This window comes from Coptis chinensis, chromosome 4 (assembly GCF_015680905.1).
Source record: "Coptis chinensis isolate HL-2020 chromosome 4, ASM1568090v1, whole genome shotgun sequence".
Taxonomy (NCBI): domain Eukaryota; kingdom Viridiplantae; phylum Streptophyta; class Magnoliopsida; order Ranunculales; family Ranunculaceae; genus Coptis; species Coptis chinensis.
This window is the reverse complement of record NC_141459.1, coordinates 55,702,048-55,727,178: the sequence shown is the minus strand read 5'-3', so window position 1 is coordinate 55,727,178 and position 25,131 is coordinate 55,702,048.

The following is a 25,131-nucleotide window of genomic DNA, read 5'->3' as shown; positions in this document are numbered from 1 at the left end:
AATCTGCATGTTCATACATATATTTTAGATAAAGTCTCGAAAGTATCGACTATAAAACGACTCAATTGTTGTGTTTGGTGCACTTCCTTTCACTTTAATATATTGGTGAGTGCACCATTAAAGTAACCGGCCCTCCCTATGGAGTGTGTGGCTGTAAGTACGGATCCTAAGTCCACGGTTCACATAGTTCACATTTTCCACTCTTGCATGTTTTTTCTCGAATTTTTTTTTAGTCATGTTTCTCTATGGTGTGAATTATGTCTTTATTGCTTATTGTTTTCCTTCTAAAAATAAAAAAAAAAAAAAAAAAAAAAAAAAAATAAAAATACACATAGTAATCTAGGAAGTCTCGGAATCGACTTTAAAAAGACCTTATTGCTAAAACAAATTTTCTAAGCTTCGTTGTAAAAATTTGTTTGGGGGGTCAAGGGTGTTAAATGTTCGTACTAAAATTTTATGTCCCATTACAGTTGCTTAGGCCGTTTTATTGTATTACGATTCGGATTGACATAATCTATTAATTTAGAGTTCATTCGTTAAGCATAACTTACGTCATGCACGCACTTCGAGGCATTTTCCACTATCTCGTATGTCATCCGAAGTCGGAATAGAGTGTTTTATGGTTCATTGGATAGGAAATTCTCTCCTGATCATTTCCATATCTCATTCGCGAAAATCGGACCCGATAGCGAAGCGGCAATTTTGAATTGAAATTAGCAAAAAAATCGAAAAAATCAAAAATTTCGATTTTGGGCTTGGGGCCAACCCGCGCCCACGACCAGCGCGCTCGCGCCCTTACCTTCTCACCATCAGTTCATCGTTTTCATCTTCCATTCCGCCATTAACAAAGCTCCAAAACCTAAAACAAAATAAAAATTAAAAAGAAAATACAATAAACCCACGCCCAAAATCAAATCCTAACCCCAAATCTTCTCTAAAACCAAACCACCACAACCCCCACCGATTTAAATCACTAAAAACCACCGAAATTTACAAATTTTGGTGCTGCGCCGCCACCACTCCACCACCACCACTGCTCTTTCGGTCGGTCAATTTAAACCACCACCACCACATCATATTTAAACCTTCACTCCATTCCAAACACTAGATGGCTCAACAACGCCGAATTATACCGGAGCAAGTTTTCACTGCCGACCACTTCGCACCGTTTTACGGTGACGAAATGGCTAGTAGAGACTGGGGTAGTTTGTGGTACTCGACCGAAGCCTTCTACCATGAAGACTTGGTCCGACGGTTCTACAACACCAGGGAGTTGGAGGGGAGTAGGATTTTTGTGATGGTAAGGAAGAAGAGGAGGGAGTTGACTACTGGACTGTTGGCTGAGATTCTAGGCATTCCGCCTAGAATCCATCTGGATGCCACTCTACAGGAGCCCCAGTTTGACGGGGTAGAGCCTCTGATGGGCGTGACTGTCATCAATGGGAGCTACAATACAAACTCCCATTGTGTACGCCAGGCATCCCTCGGGACCAACCAGTTTCTGACCCCGGTGGATTGGTCGGAATGTCCTAAGGGAAGGACAAGGTCGGCGACATCGGTCCGACCTGCCTCCGCGTCTTATGGGTACTCCGGAGGGCAGAAGTACGATTTCTGTATCTTGGAGTTTTCTTTGAAAACATGATTAGGGGGTCGGAAAGTCTTTGGCACCTCTTCACCGTGTTAATCACCAAGATCATCTTTGAAGATGAAAGCGACTTTGGCGTCGATAGGATTTACATTACCTGCACCGTAACACGCGTATCTATAGGAGTGTGTCCAACAAGTTTGGAGGAGGGCTGAGGATAGAGAAGAAGAAGAAGAGGATGGTGGAGCTGAGAATGAAGAGGAGGGGGGAACATCGGGATGCCTCGGGGATGAGGAAGACTTGACTTGCTTTGATCGCAGATGCCTCCCGAGAGGTGTTGGTCTGATCTTGAACGAAACATGGCTGTTCATAGGGGCATCGTTCACTAAACACTATCATGCGGACCTCCGGACTCGACGGCGACTATTCATCACAACTTCGAGCTCCGCGCCCCGGAGAGGATGAGAGATGGGAACAAAGCAGGGTGAGATGGAAGCCCGCCGGTTTAGAGTGGATATGCTTGCACGCTTCCCACCTCATCTGGACTCGCCTTCGAGGACACAGCTCTACGAGGCATGGCGTCGTCGACGAAAGGACGACTGCTCTTTGGACCTTCTCGGGAGCCGGAGAGCCACCACTAGAGAGTGTGCCCTCCGCCACCAGTGGCGAGGTATTTAGAGAGTGTGAGGATTGATAGTGGTTGTTGTTTTATTTATTTTTGTTGTTTTTATTGTAATGTAACTTTTATTTTCGTAATTTGAATTTTGTAGTGAAAGGTACTCTGAATGAAAATTTTAATATAAGGGGTTATTTTCAGTATGTGTGGTTGTTTCATATTGATCCCACCTTCCCAACTTGTTTGGGGGTGGTTTTATCAATTCAAGCTTTATTTTTATATAACCCTACCAAGTAGAATTTATTATGAGTCAAGGTGAAAATATGGTTGTTTAGGCAGAAATATGATTAAGTATCATTGTAGAATGAAATCTAGATTAAATAGGTACATTCAATCATATAATCAACCTAAAAGATACTGGGTTTGAATTAGAATCAAGAAAATGAGTTGTTTCCGTTTTCGGGTTTGGAAATTTTAGGATCTCCTGAAACTACCGTAATTAGTTTTGGCAACTTTCCGACCCATTTTAGCAACTTAAAACCTATATAAACTTGATACAATCTATCCTCACAACTCACACTACACCTAAACTCCATCACGCACCTTTCACACCCGCGATTCCCGTTTCGCCTCCATTTTTGCAAATCAGCTTCGGGCTTCCAGCGCCATAGAGGCGGCCTTCAGCGCCAGGAGGCCCTTCACACACTTCGACAAAAATTTTTACTCGAGGCGGCGCCCAGCGCAAAGCAAAACGACTTCTTAAAACACTGGAATTCAAAAATACAAAGAGCGACTTCGCGCCCTAGTTAATGGCAAGGCTTTCGCTACCTTCCGTGGACCAGAAAAAATTCCAGTTTTTCGCGAGTTGTGCCCGGTTGTTTTGCAGCTGTTCCAGAGGTAGTTTTGAGATGACATCTCCTATAATAATACCGAACAGTCTTTTCGAAGATTTGTTCCAAAGCACTACTTACGGTGCTTGGTTTTAACAGGTGATCACATATGTTGGTTGGGAACCTCTTATGGTAAGACCGGCTGAACTTTATTCTCCAAAGACTTGCATCTTATTTTTATAATAACTGCATTTTCTTTGAGAGACCGGATGGAGAACAAGTATTCTCCATCAACATTGACGATGAACCAATGGAAATTACCGGTTCTTGCTAGCATTTGTTCTTGGACTTGCTATGCCCACCGAGATACAAGACCCATGGTGCTATTGGGTCGATAATATGCATGTCTACACTTATGAGTTTTTGCCGCAGGCTTATGGGGGCGGGGCATTTTCCGTATTGAGGACCAAAGGGGACTATAACATTGCCCTTGGTAGCCCCGTCCATGAACATAGGAACCTGTTATGTTTTGGATTATGCTAAACATTTTAGGGGAATGGCGTTTTCTTACGTGAATGACGCCACTTGCAGCGTTTTCCTTGCTTTAGCCACGGGGCGCCGGTTCTATGACCTTCCCAGAACTTTGATGTCTAGTTTAGCACGAGCCTATACCATGAGGCATAAGTACCTTCTTATGCCTGTTCTAATTTCACGTATTATGCTATGTTTCTTTCCTGTTTTTTGTACACGTTTCACGGATTGGATTAGGATAGACGGTGCGACCCACCAATAGTCTTATTCGATCTTTCCGTGCAATGACTTGGCAAGGGTGGCGGATACAACCTCACCAGGTTGCACCCTACACCCCATCAGACCAAGTGGCACTTAATAGGTTAGCAACCATAGATGATAAATGGCGTGAAGCCTGGCAAATTATCATTGCATGGCGGGGATCGCGAAGGAGCCTCACTTCTTTATAGAAGTAGAGGATGACGAAAGATGACGAATAACAGCCCGGAGTGGAGGTAAGTTTTAGTTTCTGTTAGTGTCCGCTATGTCCTAAGCAATTTAATTCATTAACCCCCATAATGGGTAGAACTTCGTTATAGAGTTCGTCCGGTTTTATTTCCTATATTAGTACGTTCTAACCTTGTTTTGCAGATGTTTTGAATTTCCACGGCGCTGAATGGTATTTTTTCTACCCTCTTTATTTAAATGCTTTGAGGACAAAGCATGCTTCTTGTTTGGGGGCATAGAAACTTCGTGTAATTAAGGCATCTGTTAGGATATAGATAGATATAATATGCATTTGTTTTCTAGTTAAAATTTCAAAAATTTAAAAATATAAATAAATAAGTCCATGCTATACACTTAGGAATATTGGTATTGTTTTCTTTCTCTATGCTCTTAACAATCTAGAAGTCTCAATAGCTTTTGCATCGAATAATAGTTAGAAACTTAGGTTAATATGTAGGTAATAATCTTTGCATCTATCTATAAATATATTACATGAGTATCTATGATTGTTTGGCAAAGAAGTTTCTGAAATCTAGGCTAGAGTACTTATTCTACAAATCCTGTGAGAATATAGCCTAAAGCCTTATATGAGTGAAACATTTGAGAAATGACACAAGGGAGAAGTAAAATCCGGATAGAGAAATCACACGTCCACTTGCTTGATCACTAAACCATATCCTAAGCGAGAATTTAGGCCCTTTTTGGATCGATATAGCTAGAAATTCTGACCTAAGTATATTTTCCGCTAGTCGCCCCACTGAGCCTTTCTTTAGCCTTCCATAAACCACAATTCCTTTACCCTGTTACAAAAACATAACAAAATAAAAAAAAAAATCAACCTACCCAATTTAGAATAAGTCTGAGAATAGAATGATGAAGAAAGAAGAAGAGAAAAACATGTAAACAAAAATTAGTTAGTGCTTCGAAAAATAAAGAAAATAAGTTTCCATCCAAAGAAAAGAAAAATAAAAATAGAAATAAATTAAAACTCCAAAAATAGAATAAAAGGGAGTCAAAAGCCAAAGAAAAGAAAAAAAAAATATGGCTAAGGATGGAAACAAAGTGTAGAAGCAAAAAAGTAAATAACAAGGTTTTCTCTAGTTACATAATATGAAGACTCTATTATCTCAGACTTGTCCTTTTGAATATCCATTTCCTTCCTTCTTAAACCATCTCCTAATCCCCTCATGAACACCTAATAAAGACCTTTAGCTCAATTAGGAATAGGTTAGTGTGATAGTAAGTGGCGATGTGTTTGATCGACTCCGAAGCTTCCTGTGTGTCATTGAGATTGTAAGGTAAAAGTGCACCATTAATACGGAGTAGTGAAACTTGAGTGGAAAAATCAGAGTGTTGTTTCTTGACTATTATTGTGAGAACCTACTTAAGGGCTTATTCGAAGTTCTCGAAACAAACCCCGCTAAACATTTTATAGTACTACTCATTGTGTATATGTTTATTGTAGATGATAGATTATTATGCATATATTAGCTTAGGTTTCTGACTTGGTTATTCTTATTCAATTGCTAGAGAGATGTATAGATAGTTGAGCATGAATAAGGAAACAATAGTTTTATTTTCTTAGTCGTTGTAGTATAGATGAAGTTTGTGAGTACCTTCACTGAAAACTCTCACGAGGCTATAACTTCGTCCACTAGGGAATTCCTAGTGGTTTAAGGCCTTGTTGCATATGGTCAATGCAATCGCACTCAAATAAATGAGAGTAGTTAGAACTCCATTTTTGGTCACTTATTCTAATTTCTCATCTTTTGCTTGAGGACAAGCAAAAATTTGTTTGGGGTGGTTTGATAAGAGCCCAAAACTATAGTTTTAACCCTTAATAATCATATTGTTAGACCAATTATGTGAATAATAAGTAAGAGTTAATGCTGATTACGTGTTTTTATGCATTTCGGGGCTTCAAAGTCCATTATGTGCGAAATGTGCCACTTTAGCGAGATAAAGGAGCAAAAGTCGTGAAACTTCAATTCCATATCTTTGGACTCAGACCTCGAATTGGGCCTACCTTATGTCAAAACGACCGGCTCGGCAAGAGCTTTGCAATGGTCTAAGCCTTGACCCAATCAGAGGAGCAAAAGTGGACGAAACGTCTGTGGAAGCCAACTGCAGCTGAAGCGGCCCTTTTGAATTTGAAAGAATTGGGTTTGGGCTGATTCTGCGGCCCAAAACATGGCTCCAAGCCCATGCACGATTTTGGATCTGGATGTATAAAACAAAAGCTTGACTCATTGTTAATGGCAGTTAGGTTAGGTAGATAGTTAGACCTAGATTAGTTAGCCTCCATTAATTAGTTTTAGAACTTAGTTTAATTAGTTTCAATTCATTGTATTAGATTAAACCTTTGAATCTTGTTCTTCATTTGATTAGATCAATAAAGTAGTATTTTTTATCAATTTTGATTTTTGTCATTTCCATTTCTAGATCTAATTTCAATTCTTGTTCTTATTTCATTTTAGTCATTAATTTAGATTTCATTATTGTTTAATTAAGTAAATTTCATTGCTTTATATTATGTTTAGATTTAATTTAAATGGAAATGATTGAATGATTCAAGGCTAAACCTCCATTAGAGGGGTTGAGAAACCTTGATGAAAGCTTGATTCCAATTATCGGAGATTGTCGTAATTTCCTTTCCACTCTAGAAACGTTTAGTTCACCATGAGAATGGGTTTAATCGTTCACATGCTAATTATTAATTGGTAGAAATGCCATGTGTAATTAGGGATTAGGAAGAACCGATTGTTCTGCGTGGCAGTTCAATTCAATTCGACGACTGGCCGTGTCTAGTGGATTAAGTTGAGTTAAGGTGGAATCAATCCCCCTCAACTCCTTATCATCGAATCAACGTAGCATTCCCTTAGTTGTCTGATAATCGACTAGTTGCATTTCGTGGGTAGTTGCATCTTAGTCTAATTCCCCTTCGTAAAGCTCTCATTGACTTAAGACTGATTTCTTAGACTTAGAAAACAATCCATGCTAGGGAACTAGGAGTGGAACGAACTTCCTACTCCACTTAGTGCAATTCGCATCGAGAGTAGAAGCTTTGATAATTGAGACTCGTAAAAGTCTAGTTTTAGTTTACTTACGGATTGAATTCATCGTTCATTTCGTAGGTAGACTATACATTTTACAGTTATCAGTACCCAAGGAGCCTGGCTTAAGCAGAGCTGGCCATTTGAGATAACTCTGATTCTTGATCGAGTCCAGGACCTCATCTAGTATTTTGTTCAAAGGGGCAAAGTTTTTGTCCATCAAGGAAGGAGCTCTTCAGCTCCTTCCACTCGTGGTTTCTTCTGTGGTTTTCCATCTGCGCTATTGGTTACATTATGGTATTATCCTTTGGGTATCCGTCCCTTTGATGGGGATTCAACCTTTTGGTGGCCATGATTACGGTCTCTTTTCAGCTTTTGAGGGGAAGAGTTCCCTTCTCGTGGGGCCACAGGAGCTGCCCGACTAGCCTTTTTTCTTCCTGACATCTGTTTAGGATATCCTCCTCCCACCCCGCATGAGTCTCAACCCTGTCTAGGAGCTCCTCTAAATCATGGGGTTGTTTCTTGGAGAGGGATCCGAATAAGGTGTTGTTTTCATCCAACCCTTGTTTGAAAGCTATTATGGTAGTCTGTTCATTGTAAGACTCTATCTGGATTGAAATTTCCATGAATTATTGCATGTAGGACCTTAATGCTTCTCCGTCCTTTTTCTTGATGTTGAACAATGCGTCAATCTGCTTTGGTTGGTGCTTGTCTATGAAGGTCCTAAACATCTCTTCTGAGGACCTGATCTACCGTTCATGTAACCTATGGTACCACTGGAACGTAAATCTAGACAGGGAGGCTTCGAACTTTTGACATATAATGTGGTAATACCTTTCATATTGTCCCATAGTTGCTCAATATCTGAATACGTGATCCACCGGATCTGACTTGCCATTGAAGACACTAAACTTCGGTTGCCGGTAGCCGTGGGGGTCAGGCTTTCTCATTATTCGAGATGCAAAAGGAGATCTGCCTACCCCCATTATGGTGGACTGAATAAGGGAGTCTTGCATTTTTCTCCCTTTGCCTGTCATCCGATGCATCTGACATATCAGGTCATTTTTCTTAGTTTCCCATGTAGCTTTTTTGGAATGCTTCTTGGTCTGAGCTTTTTTCCTGTGTTTAGGGTCGATGTCATAGTCCTGGTCAGTTGACACTAGTTCTGATGCCGTATCCGAGTACTCATCTGAGTTGTTGTATTCTGACTCAGATGTCTCGCATCGAATTGGCCCCCCACGCCTTGGGTTCTTTGCATGACCACCTTCTGGAAGGTCGTCATCATCAAGATCAATGAGTGGCTCCTTCCCCGTGTCAGATTGATACAAATGCCTCAACAGTTGTACTTCTTGTTCAAGATTGGTTCTTTGTTATTCCAGAGCATGTACTGCCTGAACAAACTCTAGGTTGGTGAGGACAGTATTCTCACCATCTTGACGCTCCCCTTGAGCGTTATTCCAGGGGCCTGCACCGGGAGCAACTGGTCCATCGGTGTTGGTCATAGGTCTTTGGAGGGGGTCATTCACGTCATAGTAACCGACATTCTCCCCCCCTTTAGGTATCTTGTGCTCTAGATAGTGAAGGTATCAGACGGCACCACAAAATGTAGGGGAGTTTTCGAGTATCCCCTGATCTTCTTCTCTCACGGTGACCTACTGCGCGTGGTAGCGCCACTCTTTGTTTTCTTTGCTCCTACCATCATAATGGTAAGAGTTTTTAAACTAAATTAGTCGTTTGAATGAATGTTTACCTGTTTTCGTCCCCACAGACGACGCCACAAGATGTAGGGGAGTTTTTGAGTATCCCCTGATCTTCCTCTGTGCCTTGTGATCCAGAAGCTTTCACTGAGTAGAGAAGGGATGAGATGATTGTGAGTTCAGGGTTGAACCACCTGGCGACTACCTACGTGTCTCCTTGTTTATTTAGGAGAATCAAACCCTATTTTGTGTAGTTCCTAAGAGCGAATCCCTATGGTTTATATAGGAAGAGCTACGAGAGTCCTAGGGTTAAGACTGTCCTCACCGCTTGTGAGTTCCCTTCCATCTTTGGACTCTGCCTTCCTATTAGGATTCTTCTCCTTATGGAAGTCTGAATCTAGACCATATCTTATGAGAGGTAAGTTTTCCTTGTTAATCATAATGTCCCATCGTGTATGGGAATATTATATCTAAAAGGTAACTCCTAAGATATGTCATCACGATTCCTTCCTTATCATCAGAGATCGCCATCTTCAGTTTCCTTCTGTTAAAAAACTATCTATATCAGTTCCCAACGACTTAGAGAACTATCATACTCAGAGGCGGTCAGCCACGTGCCTAGCACATGTCCACTAAACACTCGTGCTAAGCACGAGATCACTTATTCACAGAACCGATACGATGGTCCTCGTCTCATTCTGGACATCTATAGTCTTAGATTATTTCCCATACATGTGTCATCTGTTCAATGACGGGAAATCCCCTTACACATCTCATTAGCGGTGAATAAGGACAAGCTCCTTTGAACTTAGAATAACCTATATACAATAATTTAATCATCTAAAGATAAATGTACAAAACATGAGCAATAAAATGCAAAAGCAGAGTTGTTTCTGAGGCTTTTTGAGAGCTTCCTTAAGGTGGGTTCTCACAGGGGTGTGTTGCAATCACAACTCTCAGATAGATTCACTCAAGGTTCATTCTCTCAAGTGCAGCGGGCACTTATATTCCTCACACACTCAAATGTCATCCAAAGAAAGCGAGGTTGATTGATCACGCTTGCCGGCCACTTACTATCACACCATCCTATTCCTAATCGAGCTAGAGGTCTTTTATATAAGAGTTACGGGGCAAGGGTGATGGTTTAGAAAGAAAAAGGAAGGAAAAAACAAAATCTAATAAGTCAAGAACTGGGTCTTCAAGATACTTGTAACCAGAGAAGAACCTCGTTTTGTTCTTTTACTTTTGAATTGTGATGCATTCTTTTTGCCCTTTTGGCTTTGTGACTCCATATGATTTTGACTTTTGGGAGTTCTAACTTTTCTTTTGTTTCTTTTTGTTTCTGATATCGTCTCCTTTTGATTTTGAACTTTTGGGAGATTCGATTGTTTGACTCATTTGAATTTTTTGGAGTTTTGGTTTTGGATGGGTGTTTCTTTTCTTTTCTTTTTGAAGCAAATAACTGATTTGTTTTTGTACAAGGTTTTCTCTTCTCTTTTTCTGATATCCATCCAGTTCTCAACTTGTCAGCTGGGTAAGCTTTTTATTGTGTGTTGTATTGGGTTAAGAATTTTTGGTGAAGAATAAAAAGGCTTTTAGAAAGGGTGAAGGCTTAAGAGGGGTAACTAGAGGAAAACTATCTTTTTGGGTTTTTAACGTTTATTTGGCTATATCGATCCAAAAAGGGCCTAAATTCTCTCATAGAATATGGTGTGGTAATCAAGCAAGTGGACGTGTGGTCTTCCTATTCGGACATCTTTTGTGCAATCACTTAATAATCATTTAGATGAGGCTTTTGGCTAGATTCTCACAAGATATGGAACTTAATTGTTCTAACCTTGGCTTCGAAACTCACTGCTATATACAAACAAATGTTGATGCATGCCATTTATGAAAAGATGCAGAAACTATTGTACGTATATTAGTCTAAGTACGAAGAACAAGTCCTTACTCTATTGCTATAATGAGACTTCTAAACCTTTTATTCATCATAGAAAAAGGAAACAAAACTTTTTAATACTAAATGGAAAAATATTTTTGGTCTTTTTCGAAAAAAAATTTTATAAAGGAAGAAATATACTATTATATAACAAGGGGATCCTCTCCCTCCGATGCTTTTTGCTCTTGGCGGAAGAGTGTCTAAGTAGAACCATCAACAGATTAGCTCTTGATAAGAAAATTCAGCACATGGTGGTGAACTCCAAATATTCCAGTCCTTCTCACTTATTGTTTACAGATGACATTTTCCTTTTCTGCAATGCTAACATAAGGGGCATCAAGCAACTTGTCAAACTTCTTAACATATATCAGGATACCTCTAGCTAACTCATAAATAAGGAGAAGTGTAAGATCTTTTTGAGTCCAATGAATAACAGGAGAAATTTTTTGATTCAAGAGGTTATGGGTATAAAAGAAGGCATGCTACCTTAAAAGTATCTTGGGGTTCCACTGATCATGGGCAGAGTGACAAAAGCTGCGTTAGCACCTCTAGTGGACAAGATCAGGAACAGAGCTATAGGGTGGGCTAGCAAAATGCTCTCCTTCCAAGGAAAAGTAGTATTAGCAAGACATGTTCTTAATAGCATACCAGTTCACAACATGGCAATCTACAAATGGCCAAACTCAGTGATAAAAGAATGTGAGAGCATAATTCAAAATTTCATTTGGAGTGGTAACCCTGTGGAAAGGAAATCTTTTATGGTGTCATGGGAAAAAACATGTAAACCTCTAGAAGAGGGAGAACTGGGCATCAAGAGACTCAAGGATATCAACCTTTCAATGCTAATGAAACAAGCCTGGGGCTTGCTCACTAAGGAGAGTGATTAGTCTGCCTTCATGCAAGGCAAATATATAAACAGGTCGGGTACATGGACTGACTATAAGACCTTGATAGTCTAGAAGGGTATTGGATGGGCTCTCAAAGAAATAAATCATATGCATGGATGGGTGGTAGTAAATGGGGTCTCAATTAATGTTTGGAAAGAGCATTGGATCCATCAAAAACCGATTTGTGAATTTTTCCAGGAAGAATGTAAAGATATCAGGAAGCTCCAAGGCCGACTCAATGAATTCATACAAGGCAACCTTTGGAACTTCTCCAGCAACATGACTCAAGTTTTACAGCTCATCGGTATCAATCCCTCTTATCTGCAGCAACCTGACAATTCAAAGGAAGATGAGAGAGTCTGGCTCTCAGACGTTAAAGGGAAGTTTTCAGTCTCAGCAGTGCATGAGGATATTCGGACGAAAGCACCTAAGCAAAAAGGATGCAAGTTCATCTGGAGCTCTAAAATTCTTCCAAAGACACAAGGTATAACATGGAAACTGATTCGGGGGGTCTCCAGAACAGATGACATGTTACAAAAATGGAAGACACAGTTGGCCTCTCGATGTTGTATATGTAACCAGGAGACAGAAAACCTTGAGCACATTCTCTATCACTGCGAATTGGCCAAGAGAGTTTGGGATCATGCTAGAAATATCTTTAGCATTACATCACACATTAATTCCTTCAATGACATCATGCAACAGGCCAAACACCATATCTCTTTGATTCTAGATATGTGGAAAGCTTGCTTGCTGACAAGTCTGGTAAGCTTATGGAAGAATAGAAATCAGGTGCTTTATGATTAGAAAAAATCTAGCTTTTCTAACATTTGCTTTCTGACTAGAAGAGCCATTATCAGAGCATACCACAAATCGATAGGTACCATGAACAACACAGTGACCGAAATGAAAATTCTTCACACACTTAATCTCCAACAAAAACTAAGAAGAGCACCCAAAATTCTGGAATGTTACTGGCTTCTCCCACCTCCTAGCATCATAAAAATTAATGTGGATGGAAGTTCACGCGGGAACCCAGGCAGGGCTGGTTGGGAGTGATTCTCAGGGATGACATGGGTAACATTTTGGGGCAGTAGCAGGAGGCCAAACTATATGACATAAACTTATGCTATTATATAAGGGATTCATAGGGCACTGGATCGGGACTAGCGATATATTTGGGTGGAATCCGACTCTGCATCGATAGTCAAAGCCTTTCAGGAAGACACAGTGCATTGGAGGGTTAGAACAAAATGGAAGCAACTCCGGGAGAAAGCATCATGGATCAATGTTACAACTACATGGAGGGAGACAAACTTAGGTGTGGATAGCTATGCGAGACATGGAGCAGCATTGCAAAATGGAAAAAGTAAATGGTGGGACAATAAACCTCCTTTTGTGAGAAATCTGGAGAACCACTTTACTACTTACTTCCGTTTTATAAGCTAAATGTAGGATGTAATAGGTGGGTACACAACTGATGATACCCATACTATACAATTCTTAACACTTCATATTCTTTTTCCTTGTAACCTTTTATTCTTTTAATCAATTACCTTTTAGCGAAAAAAATGCCTAGTTTTGCAAAATGTTACTATACCACCATCAAATAGAACTATACTTTGTCCTCAAAGTATGAAGAGATTAGGAAAGAGATTACCATAGAAACATGAGCAAAAATGGTGATACACCTGTATTATGTTCTTCATGATGAAAATATGTCACCCCCAAATAAGTTTGGGGCGTGGGTTGTTTGATATAGAATGAGAAATACATGGTTAATTATACTAGGGAAATTTATTCTACTATGAAATCTTTTTGAGTTTTTGTATTTTTTGAAAATACGTATGAAATGCATGAAAGTATAACATGCATGCATGATTATACTAGAAGTTTAAAAAATAAAAATATGGGAAATGCAAGTATGTAAACAACTATCTATGCAGACACATAAGAATTGTGTGTGTGTGTGTGTGTGTGTGTGTGTGTGTGTGTGTGTGTGTGTGTGTGTGTGTGTGTGTGTGTGTGTGTGTGTGTGTGTGTGTGTGTGTTTAAGTAATTGTTTTTCTCAATCTAAAGGTATCTCTAACCATATAGAGGTTTTGACAAGAAGATAAAATTATACGTTGATCCGGTATCATTTTGGTTACTCCGGGGCGTATAATTTTCATTTTTATATCCTCTAGTTTTTAAAACTATGGAGAGATATTTGAAGATACTCGTACTCAAAAAGCTATGATTCTAAATGCTAATCTTTTGAAAACAAATCATAACAAGCAATCTAAGGCAACTTTCATGTTGGCTCTTTATTGAACCCAATCCAGTCAGACTGTGGCTTCAGTTATGTTTGTTTGGGGGTTTACTATGCAAGACATAATGGAAGGGTTTAGCTGATTGGGAACTAGTAGGTGGTAGAACTAGGTCTCTTTGTTGGATTTTGGTAGTTCTAGTTAAAATAGGATGGGACCCAATGCTCTGTTCTGATTGTTGTAAGTACTTTGTCCTTGTCTGAATGTATTTGATGGTTGATGTGATGATATATTGGTGAGCAAGGGACAATTGGTATCTATATAGTTTAAACTGAGACAGAAATTGCATGGTGATATGGGTGACCCTTAATAACACATAACTGATCCTCAAACCACCCTTAGAAGAATGGAGGATGTGTACTTCTAAGGGTTGGTCTATATGGAATCCATTGGCCGTTTTTTAAAATTACATAACTATTTATGTATCAAAAATCTTTTATAATGAGAACGGAGAAAAACAACTATTTTGAAAAAAGAAATGTAAAATAAAGAAAAAGAAAATTGTATACTCGTTCCATAGGGTCACACTTACTCAAACGACAAGTAAAAAATGTTTTACAAAAAATATGTGAGATATAACTGGACTAAGGTTCCGGCACTTACAACCACATACTCCAACTGGAGTGGTCCGATTACCTTAAGAATGCACTCCCATGGAATGCATCGAGAAAACATAACATGAATCTTTTATAGTCAGAAATTCAAGACTATATGTGGGGTCGTTTTAAATCAGATCCCCCAAGACTATGCATATGATGGATGATATGATGTTAACTATATACTAATTGATAACTAAGATTTAATAGTGTAAAAACAGTGTTTAAAATAGTACTAAATCATGCATATTAATATATAATAATACTCTCTAAACAACATAGAATAAAGAGGAGTAATCATGTTCTCCACTCTTGCTTACACGTTCTTGTAACGAATCTTGACTAATCAAACTATTAACTTATGAGAGAGTAATATGTGATGTGAAAACAATAAATAAGATGTCAAAATAGTAGATATAATGATGATAAAAGCGTATAGAGAAGATTCAATCCACCACACAATTTGATTAACCATTAGGTTGATTATCGAATTGCCTATTGATCCCTAGTGAACACCAAGTCCTCTTGGATCAAGGCTTCACTAGCATGAGAGTCTAGATCCACCACAAATCTCTTTGATGGTGGCTCTAAAGTCTAGTTTAACTCTCATGATCTTTATCTTTAAACAATTATAAGAATCAAACTTGAAACTTTTGCAAAACAATGACAAAACTAATTACCAATCATCCTCACATGGCTTCATAAACCTCATCTAATGGAGGTTTAGCCTTGTATCATAGGAATCATATTAACTAAAGATTGAATAGAAGACATAATTTAAAGAACAATAATTGAAAGTAAACTAAAGCTTTTATTGATGGAGAATAATGGAGGCTACAATTAAACTAAATTATTCTAACCCTGAACTAAACTACAACTATACTAAACTAAAGAAAGGGGTATTGGAAGAGGAGTATTAAGTTTAGCCTTAACCCTCTTTATATAGGAGAGGGTTAGGGTTACATTTTCGTGCATGGGCCAAAAAGTGGGACTTTGGGCCTCTAATGTGAGCCTAAAGTCCATTAGGTTAAGTCTAAAAGGGCCAATTCTGCTGGAAATTACTTCAGTGCCTTTTTCGTCTACTTTTAAAGTTTTGATTAGGGCAAGGCTGGGTCCATTGGAAAGCTTATTCCGAGATGGTCATTTTGAAATAAAGTAGGAGTAATTCGAGGCCCGTGTCCAAAGATATGCCTATTTGAAGTTCTGTTGACTTTTCTATTATTTTTCTACCCGAATTGATTTTGACTTCCCAGCTTTGATTGGGATTGAAAAAGGCTTTTCTTCATGATTCTTGGGATTTAAATGTAGAACTTCCTCGGCAATTATCTTGAGTCATTTTTCATGCAAAATGACATCTTTAAGCACATATACAGCTTCAAGACCTGAAATACACAACAACACGTAAACAATACTAACTTTTATTTATTATAAACATAATTGGCCTAAATGTAATACTATTAAGGGGGGTTTAAACTACACTTTTAGGTGCTTATCAACCATCCCCAAACAGGATTTTTCTTGTCCTCAAGCAAAAATAAGAAATAAAAACAGATAAATGGCCAAAAATGTGGTCCTAACTAATCTCGTTTCGCAGAGTGCGATTGCATTGGCCATATGTAATAAGGCCTTAAACCACTAGAAATTCCATAGTGGATGAGTTATAGCCTCATCAGTGTTTTTCAGAGTAGATACTCACAAACTTCATTTATACTACAACGACTAAGAAATAAAAGTAATTGTCCCCTAATTTTATCTCAGAATCTATACATCTCACTAGCAGTTAAACAAGAATCATCAATCTAACTCAAAAATTAATATATGCATAATAATCAAATCATTTTAAGATAAACAACTATACAATGAACTATGCTATGAAATACAATGGCAAGTCAATTTCTAAAACTTTTGGGTAGCGTGCCTAAGTACGTTCACACAAGGAATGTGTCAAGACACATAACACTGATTTTTCCACTCAAGTTTGCTAACTCTAGTGTGCAATGGGAACACGTTTCTTCACAATCTCAATGACAATCCAAGGAAGCCGAGGTCGATTAAACACATCTACCACTTACTATCACACCAACCTATTCCTAATTGAGCTAGAGGTCTTTATTAGGTGATACGGGGCTGAGGTGATGGTTTAAGAAGAAATGGAATGTATATTTAAATAAACAAGTATGAGATAATATGGTCTTCAATTGCATGTAACTAGAGAAAAACTTGTTCTTACTTTGCTTCTATACTTAGTTTCCATCCTTAGCCTTTTTGTTTTGGCTTTTTGACTCCTTTTATTCTATTATTTTGGAGTTTTTATTTTAAGGTTATTTAGCTTTTGGGCCCAATTATAATTAGATAATTTACGTTTGGTCACTAATTGATCGTTTATTAGACATTGGGGTAAAATTGACGATGATTCGTCTATACTTTTTGAAATGGCTAATTTACCCTTACACATGTACTACACACGATTAAAATGAATAGGGCAAAGATCAATGTTATTTTGAGATCAACGACCAGCACGACTTTATATCCCGACCGTTTAGTTGTAACATGTGTCGTAATCTCTCACTACCTATCCTATTAGCGGGAAAAAGACTTAGTTAACCGCCTCTCTCACCCTAACCTCTTTCATCTTCAGACAACACTCTCTCATTATCATCTTCAGATAACACTCTCTCATCATTCTCTCAATTCACTTTTTTCATATTTTTCTTAAAATACCCAGACAAGCTTCTTAAAGTAACACATTTTAGAGTATCAGCTCAAACCCTAGATTACTGGGTGGAAGTAAATGTGGTAGCTTTTAGCACTTTATGATTTGATCTTTGGATTAAAGCTTAAGGAAAGTCAGTTTGTAAGTACAAACTTTTCACTTCATTGTTTAGTTTCATTTGTTTAGTTGTTGTTTTTACAATTTGCATGTTTTGAATGTTTGTTTTTTAAAATATATGTGGTTGACCAAACCCTAATTTGCTATTAAAAAAATTGGCCCAAAATCTAATTGTCTATTAAAAAATTGCCCTAATCCTAACTTTTTAATAATAATGTGGTCCCAAACCCTAATTTTGGAAACAAATAAATTGGTGTTTTTTACTAAAACTGGACACACTTTGAATTTGAATAATGTCAGATAGGTTCAAGTGAGACTCATCTGTATTGTATGTGTTGTAAAGTAACTTGTTGCTTATTGTCTCTCACAGACTTGTCTCTCTATCACATAGTTGAATATAAAATGGTTAAAAGTAAGGGCAAGGGTGTTAGAAAGGGCAAGGGTCCATCACGAAGGAGGGGTGAGGATTATCCACCCCATTTAATAGGCGTTTGTAGATTTGGGTATAACAATTACCCTGATGATGAGGTTATGCTTGCTAGAGCTTATGTTAATGAGCATGGTGATGATGTTTCTCGTCAGGAAGTCCATGAGCATCTTTTGAATATAAAGACAAGAAAGAAGTACAAAGGTGAATATAAAGACAAGAAAGAAGTACAAAGGGTGGCTATAGGACTACCTTTATATTCATCATATGAGGAGGATTATTTTGAGGACTGTTTTAGGAAGGGTAAGTGTAAGGGTAAGCTTAAAGGTGAGGGAAGTTCAAGTCAAACACATCTTGGACAGGGAAATCAAGCACAACCTAAGATGGTTATGCAAGCTTTAATGTGTCTTGAAGAGTACCAAGCTCTACAGACTGCACTCAAGAATAAGAGGAAGAAGTGATGGTTTTAAAGCTTTATGTTATGACCGTTTCAATGTTATTATGTTATGTTTGGTTGTTAAGTATGTGAGGATGCTACTGTGTTATGTTTAGGTTGCTATTTTTGGTTGTTAAACTTATGTTTATGTTTTTTGTGAATGGTGCTATGGTTTTTATATGATGTTTCAATGTTTTGAAGTTTATGAAATGAAATGAAGTTATCATATGTTTTATGTCTTGATATCAGTTATTTACCCTTATTGTTATTCTATGGTTGTATCAGTTATGGGTACTTTGAGGGGTGATAAGATATTTAGGTTGCACTATGATGGTTTTTGGATGCCTTTTGCACCTGGCAAGCTTAGTTACTCTTACTATAGGGGTGTGGGGAGTTATAACTATGAGGTGAATGGTGATGAGATGTGTTACCTTGATTTGCTTAAGGAGATACATGAGAATTTTGGGGATGAGAAACCAGTCTCATGTGTCCAACTCATTGCTACGGGACATTTGACTTATTTTAGTAATGATAATGATATGTTAAAGATGTGGGATTTGGTTAAACCTGAAAGGAATGGCTTGTATCATTTATTTGTCACATTGGCCACTTTGGAAGAAACCCCAATCCTAAGTAAAGGCCCTCCCAAAATTAGGCCCAATCAACAACAACAACATAAAGCCAAACCCAATATGAATAAGCCCTTCAAGCCTCCAATATCCACAAACCAGTCTCTAATCCTAACCACATCAAAACCAACAAACCCAATCAACGATGAAATAAGGAAATCACCTAGACTTAACCCAACAATCCCAACAACACCAAAAGCCAAAAAACAAAGGGTGGTTGAAGTCAGGAAATCACGTAGGCTTAACCATATTCCTTCCAATACCCCAACAACACCAAAAGCTCCAAACTCAATCAATGTTCAGCTAAGAAAGTCACCAAGACTTCAGCCTACACCAACAGTACCTATGAAAGCCAAGAAACTTTGTTTGGGCATTTACTTGAAGTTGTCTCTAATGTTGAAGCCAAGAAAAGAAAAGTTGGGCAAGGTAAATTTTTACTATTAACCTTTTTTTTTTTCCCCACAACTAGGGGTTAAGGAGACCCCAACCATTTTATTAATGACAAAATCTTAAGTACAACTTTCCTTCTTTATCCCCCTTGATCAATTCACTAAGTTTTTGATCCATGGGGGGCAGAAAGTACATGCATTGGTTACTACATTATGTACTATGGGTGCTACAATTACTACTAACTCTTGACAGGTAATCCGCAACTTGATTTCCTTCTCTGAACACATGTTGGAATTTAACCTCTGCAAATCTTGCTTGTGCACACCCAATCTGAGCCACCAGGTTCTTACAATACCAAGGTGGAGCTTCCTCTTTCCAAGATCTGTATCACTCTCGAGAGTGAGTCCGGTACTACTACCACCTCCTTTATGTTCATTCTTTCCACTCCTTCAATGCCTTTTTGGACCCCAAGTAGCTCCTGATATAAGACTGACTATTTTGTGGAGTTTCCGCAGAATGCCATGAGAACCTCTCCATTTCGATCCCTTAAAACCCCTCCATAGCCTGCTTTGCCTTGCTGTAATGATCTATCCGTGTTAAGGACAAGAATGTCAGATTCAGGTTTTGTCCATTTGACCCACTGGTCCTCCCTTCGCGTGTACGCAACACCAATTCCGAGCATAGTCAAAACAGTTCGCACTGCGACATCATCCTTCACTGCTTCCAGCGATTTCCCCAAATACAATTTCATATTGTTCAAAGCCTTCATGCTCATCTGAATCAAGATCGAGGAATCGCCTCCTCTTGAGCCTCCAATTCCTCTCATTCCATATAGCTTGCACTGCGCAAAGACGGTTAAGCGCTCAACACTTCAGAGGATATGGATTTTGGTCTGCAAATACGCATGATGTAATACCATTCTGCATGGGAATTCCGAACTCTTCCTGGTAACCCCATCACCTCTTTAAAGCTGCTCCACACCAGTTTCGAATAGGAGCACTCAAAGAACAAATGCGCCGAACTTTCCTCATGTAAATCACACGAGGCAGCATCGCGAGTACCCAATCACTTTCTTCGCCATGAGTCTGTTTTGGGTTGGTAGCGATCCAGAAAACAGCTGCCATATGGTGAATGAATGCTTCAAAGACCGGCGACTTTCCCCATACAATCTTATACCATTTTACTTTACTTCTAACATTCTTCAAGACCGCGATAGGCAGAGGACCGCGAGAAAAAGCCCGAACTTCGATGGTGTCCAAACTACTTGGTCCTCCGATGTGTACGAGTTAATCTCTGTGTTCATGATCAGCCTCTTCACCTCACATTCAGGTAAGTCGATGATACTCCTTGCCCACTCTCCATTTATAATCACCGAACTGACTAGGGCATCCATTGGAACTACTTCAGCCAGAAGTGCCCTTGCATTAGGGTCCAAGATGAGTGGGCCTGCACACCATGGGTCGTGCCAAAAACTCGTCCCATTACCATTTGCTATGTTGTATCTAACAAACTTCCAGGCAGTCTCTCTGTTCTTTAGTATCCCTCGCCACACCCATGAGCAGTCCTGCGGAATTTTCATGGTCTAAAAATGCTTCTTCTTTATGTGGTTCTCCCAAGCCCACTTAACCCATACACAATCAGTTTTCTGGGCCAATTTCACCACTAATCCACAATATGCAGCTTGATTCCAAACCCGTGGATCCACCAAACCAAGTCCGCCTTGCTCTTTGTCAAGCCTGAGAGTAGCGTGGCTCGCATGGTGCATTTTTTTCGCCATACTCGGTCCTGCCCAGATGAATCTGTTACATAGTTTAGCTACTTTATCCAACACTGCTCTCGGGAGAACAAATGTTGTTGCCTAATAGTTCTGAAAGGATGAAAGCACTGACTTCACAAGATGCACTCTGCCCGCTCTGTTCAACTCCTTGTTTTTCCAGTTTGAGATTCTTCTGGTAATCTTCTCTATGAGTGGCAAGCATTCTTTTACCCCTAATCTTGTAGCCGTGAGTGGCAGCCCCAAGTAAGTGACTGGTGGGGTTACAAGAGAGATGTTTGATAAGAGCCCAAAACTGTAGTTTTAACCCCTTAACAATCATACTTTTAGACCAATTATGTGAATAATAAGTAAGAGTTAATACTGATTACGTGTTTTTATGCATTTCAGGCTTCAAAGTCCATTATGTGCAGAAATGTGCCACTTTAGTGAGATAAAGGAGCAAAGGTCGGTTGCTAAGGAGTTCTGTGATTAAAGGCCAATTTTCAAGAAGACAAAGCCTCTGTAAAGCCCGGTCAAAAGATGAAAAGTTAAAGTCCACGCGGGCAGAAACATCACACAAGTCAGCAGAACTTCCGAAGGCCGTATCTTTGGACTCAGATCTCAGAATGGGGCCTACCTTATCTCAAAACGACCGAATCGGAAAGAGCTTTCCAATGGTCCAAGCTTTGATCCAATCAAAGGAGCAGAAGTGGACGAAAAGTCTGTTGAAGCCAACTGCAGCTGAAGAGGCCTTTTTGGAGTGAAAGAATTGGGTTTTGGGCCTGATTCTCTGGCCCAAAACATGGCTCCAAGCCCATGCACAATTTTTGGATCTGAATGTATAAAAACCAAAGCTTCACTCTTTGTTAATGGTAGATAGTTAGACCTAGATTAGAAATTAGATTAGTAGCCTCCATTAATTAGTTTTAGATCTCAGTTTAGAATTTCATTCCCTCGCTTTAGATTAAAACTTTAAATCATTGTTCTTTATTGATTAGATAAATAAAATAGTTATTCTTGTCAATTTCGATTTTTGTCATTTACAATTTATTAGATCTAATTTCAATTCTTGTTATCATTCAATTCTTAGTTATTAATTAGATTTCGATTATTGTTTAGTTAAATTTCATAAAGTTAGAATCTTTGTAATATGTTGTATTCAATTTCAATGGGAAATGATGGTTTGATGAATCAAGACTAAAACCTCCATTAGGGGGTGATGAAGCCTTGATGAAAACTTAGTTGTATAAGTGTAGAAGCGTTGTAGAGTCTATTCCATTCTAGAAGGTCGTGTTTCGCCATGAGAATGGGTAGACGACCTCACATGCTAGTTATAATTGGTAGAAATGCCATGTTAATTAGGGATTAGAACGAGCAATTCTTATCGTAAGAACGTAAGAATTGGATTACAACAGTCTATTCTAGGTGATTAAGTTGGATTCGAGGTGGATTCAATTCCCCTCTAATTCTTTATCTAGATTCAAGAACATTAGTATTTCCATATATTTCGTAGTGACATTCAACATATTGCTTTTCATATTGCATCGTAGTATAATTCCCCTTTGTAAAGCTCTCATTAGACTTAAGACCGACTAATTAGATTAGAAAACATTCCATGCTAGAGAACTAGGAATGGAACGAATTTGTTACTCCACTCTATTTCGATAGAATTGAGAGTAGAAACTTTGATAAATATAGACACGTTAAAGTTTTAGTTTACTTACGTTTTGAGTTGCATCGTTCATTTCGTAGGTAAACTATTCATTTTATGTTTATCAAATGGCGCCGCGCCACTGCCATCTTAGTTTCACTTTAGCATTATTTTCATAGTATAATTAGTCATTTTTAAGTCCCATTTCACCCACCCACCCTTGTTTGATTCATACTGTGGTTATCCGTTTCAGCGTTGAAAAATTCCGCGAAAAATTACACTGAGCGCGACCGCGCCTATAAGGAGCGCACCTGCACCCTATAGCTCGAACACGAAATATACCGAAGCCGACCCACTCTGATTTTCTATGGACCATGAGCTGACCCACTCATACCGAAAGCGACCAGCTAACTTATCGAACACCTGGAGCGATCACGCGCTTCTATGCGAGCCTGCGCTCTAACCAAAATTTTCCGGTTTCTACAGTTTGTTTTGAACTTCGATTTTTTTAAGTTTTTCGTGTTCTAACTTGTTAATTACACCAACACGCCGTAAACAAGATGATATTCATAAGCGAAGCAAGGACGCTTATCGGTATTCCTTTCTTCCATACCTCGCGATCTCCGGTTAGAGGTTCATACTAATATATCAAGATTGTTTGGATTGTTGTCGTGTTTAGACTTAGACTTGCATGAGATTAAGGTCCGGTGGGAGAAAACACCAAACGTAATTAACCGTCAACGCCAACAAACAAATCTATCGAGTATACCAATCACTACACCTCTAACTACTATCCCACCAACCACACCTCGACCTGATGGTTGAAGAAAGAGAGACTCCTCTCTCCGACTTTTACAAAGCCTTGGCGATAGCCCTAAATCTTGCATCGTTCTAGCGGACCCAGGGGGATTTTCGAATTCCCCAAACATATTTAATTTGTTACCCGCTTTTCATGGTTTAGACCATGAAAAACCTTATCGGCTACGCGTAGGGATTGAACAAGTCCTTACAACATTCCACCATCCTACGGTTGGTGCGAACAAATGAAATTGAGGGTATTCCCTTTCACCTTAGCCGATAAAGCGGCATCTTGGTTAACGCCTAAAGTCCTAATTCTGTGGACTCGTGGGCCAAACTTGTTCAATTGTTTATGGAACATTTTACCCACCCCTAAAGACGGATGAAATGCTTTCCAAGATTCACTTCTTTTTTCGTAATCCTCATGAATCATTTTCAGAGACTTGGAATCGTTTCACCGATCTCCTTATAGAGTGTCCACACCATCACCTAGCAAAAGACACGTTAGTTCGTGCCTTTTTCAAAGGACTTATACACCACCATAAAGAAGTCCTAGACATAATGAATGGGGGTAGTTTCCTAAGTAAAGGAGCCTCAGAGGCATATAAATTTTTGGAAGATCAGACTAAGAGTAATAATAATTGGGGGGGTAGTGACGATTACTCCGCTCCGCTAGTTCTTCTTCAACAGTTAAGGCTACCAGTATCTTTGAGGTTAAATCAGATCCTGAGCTTAAAACTCTAATTGAATCCCTGACAAAAAAGGTAGAGGCCATTTCTGTACAACAAAAGTCTATCCCCGTAATGAATGTAAATTCAAATCCATGTAGTTTCATTTGAGTCCCGAAAGCATCCCGACTCCCACTGTCCTATAGCCTATGAACATTCTTGTTCTATTAATAGTAAACCTAACGCCCCTTGGAGACAAAACCCCAACCTCGGTTGGAGAAATAACCAACAAGTCACACCTACAGGGTACAATAATCAATATGTTAGGCCAACACACAGTTATAACCAAGCTCCACCACAACAAGGACAGATCGTGGTAATTATAATAATTATAACAACCAAGCGCAACCTCGACAAAGTCAAGCACAAGGTCAATGTAGTTATAATAATTATAATGCTAATAGAGGTATCGTTCCAGTAAATAATAACTATCATAATCTGCCCATAAATAATCAACGCGAGATAGTTCCAGTCACAACACCCGTGACTACTACACCCACACAACCGGATCGTCTTGACACCTTCATACAAGTGAGCCAACAACTTTTCCAAACCATGGCTCAATCTAACCAACACATTCTACAATCCGTTAATAATTTAAACCAATAGTTAGCCCAAGAGAAAGCCCAACCAAAAGGCATGTTTCCAGGCCAAGCGATACCCAACCCTAGAACAGCAAACACAGCCTTTGAGGTAAACGATAATACTAGTACGGAAACTACATCCGTAGGGTCAGCTAAATGCCATCACCACTCTCCGCTTACGGAAGAGTGGTTAATAACAAAGTAACTATGCCTATAGTTACCCCATTAGATACTCCCTACACGGATATCAAACTAGATACCGAAATAGAAACTCAAGAACCTACCACCGTAGAGGTACCGGTTAAACCACAACCTAAGAAACAGAAGCCAAGGTTACACATCAAGTCGAGCCATACGCTAAATATAGATCTGA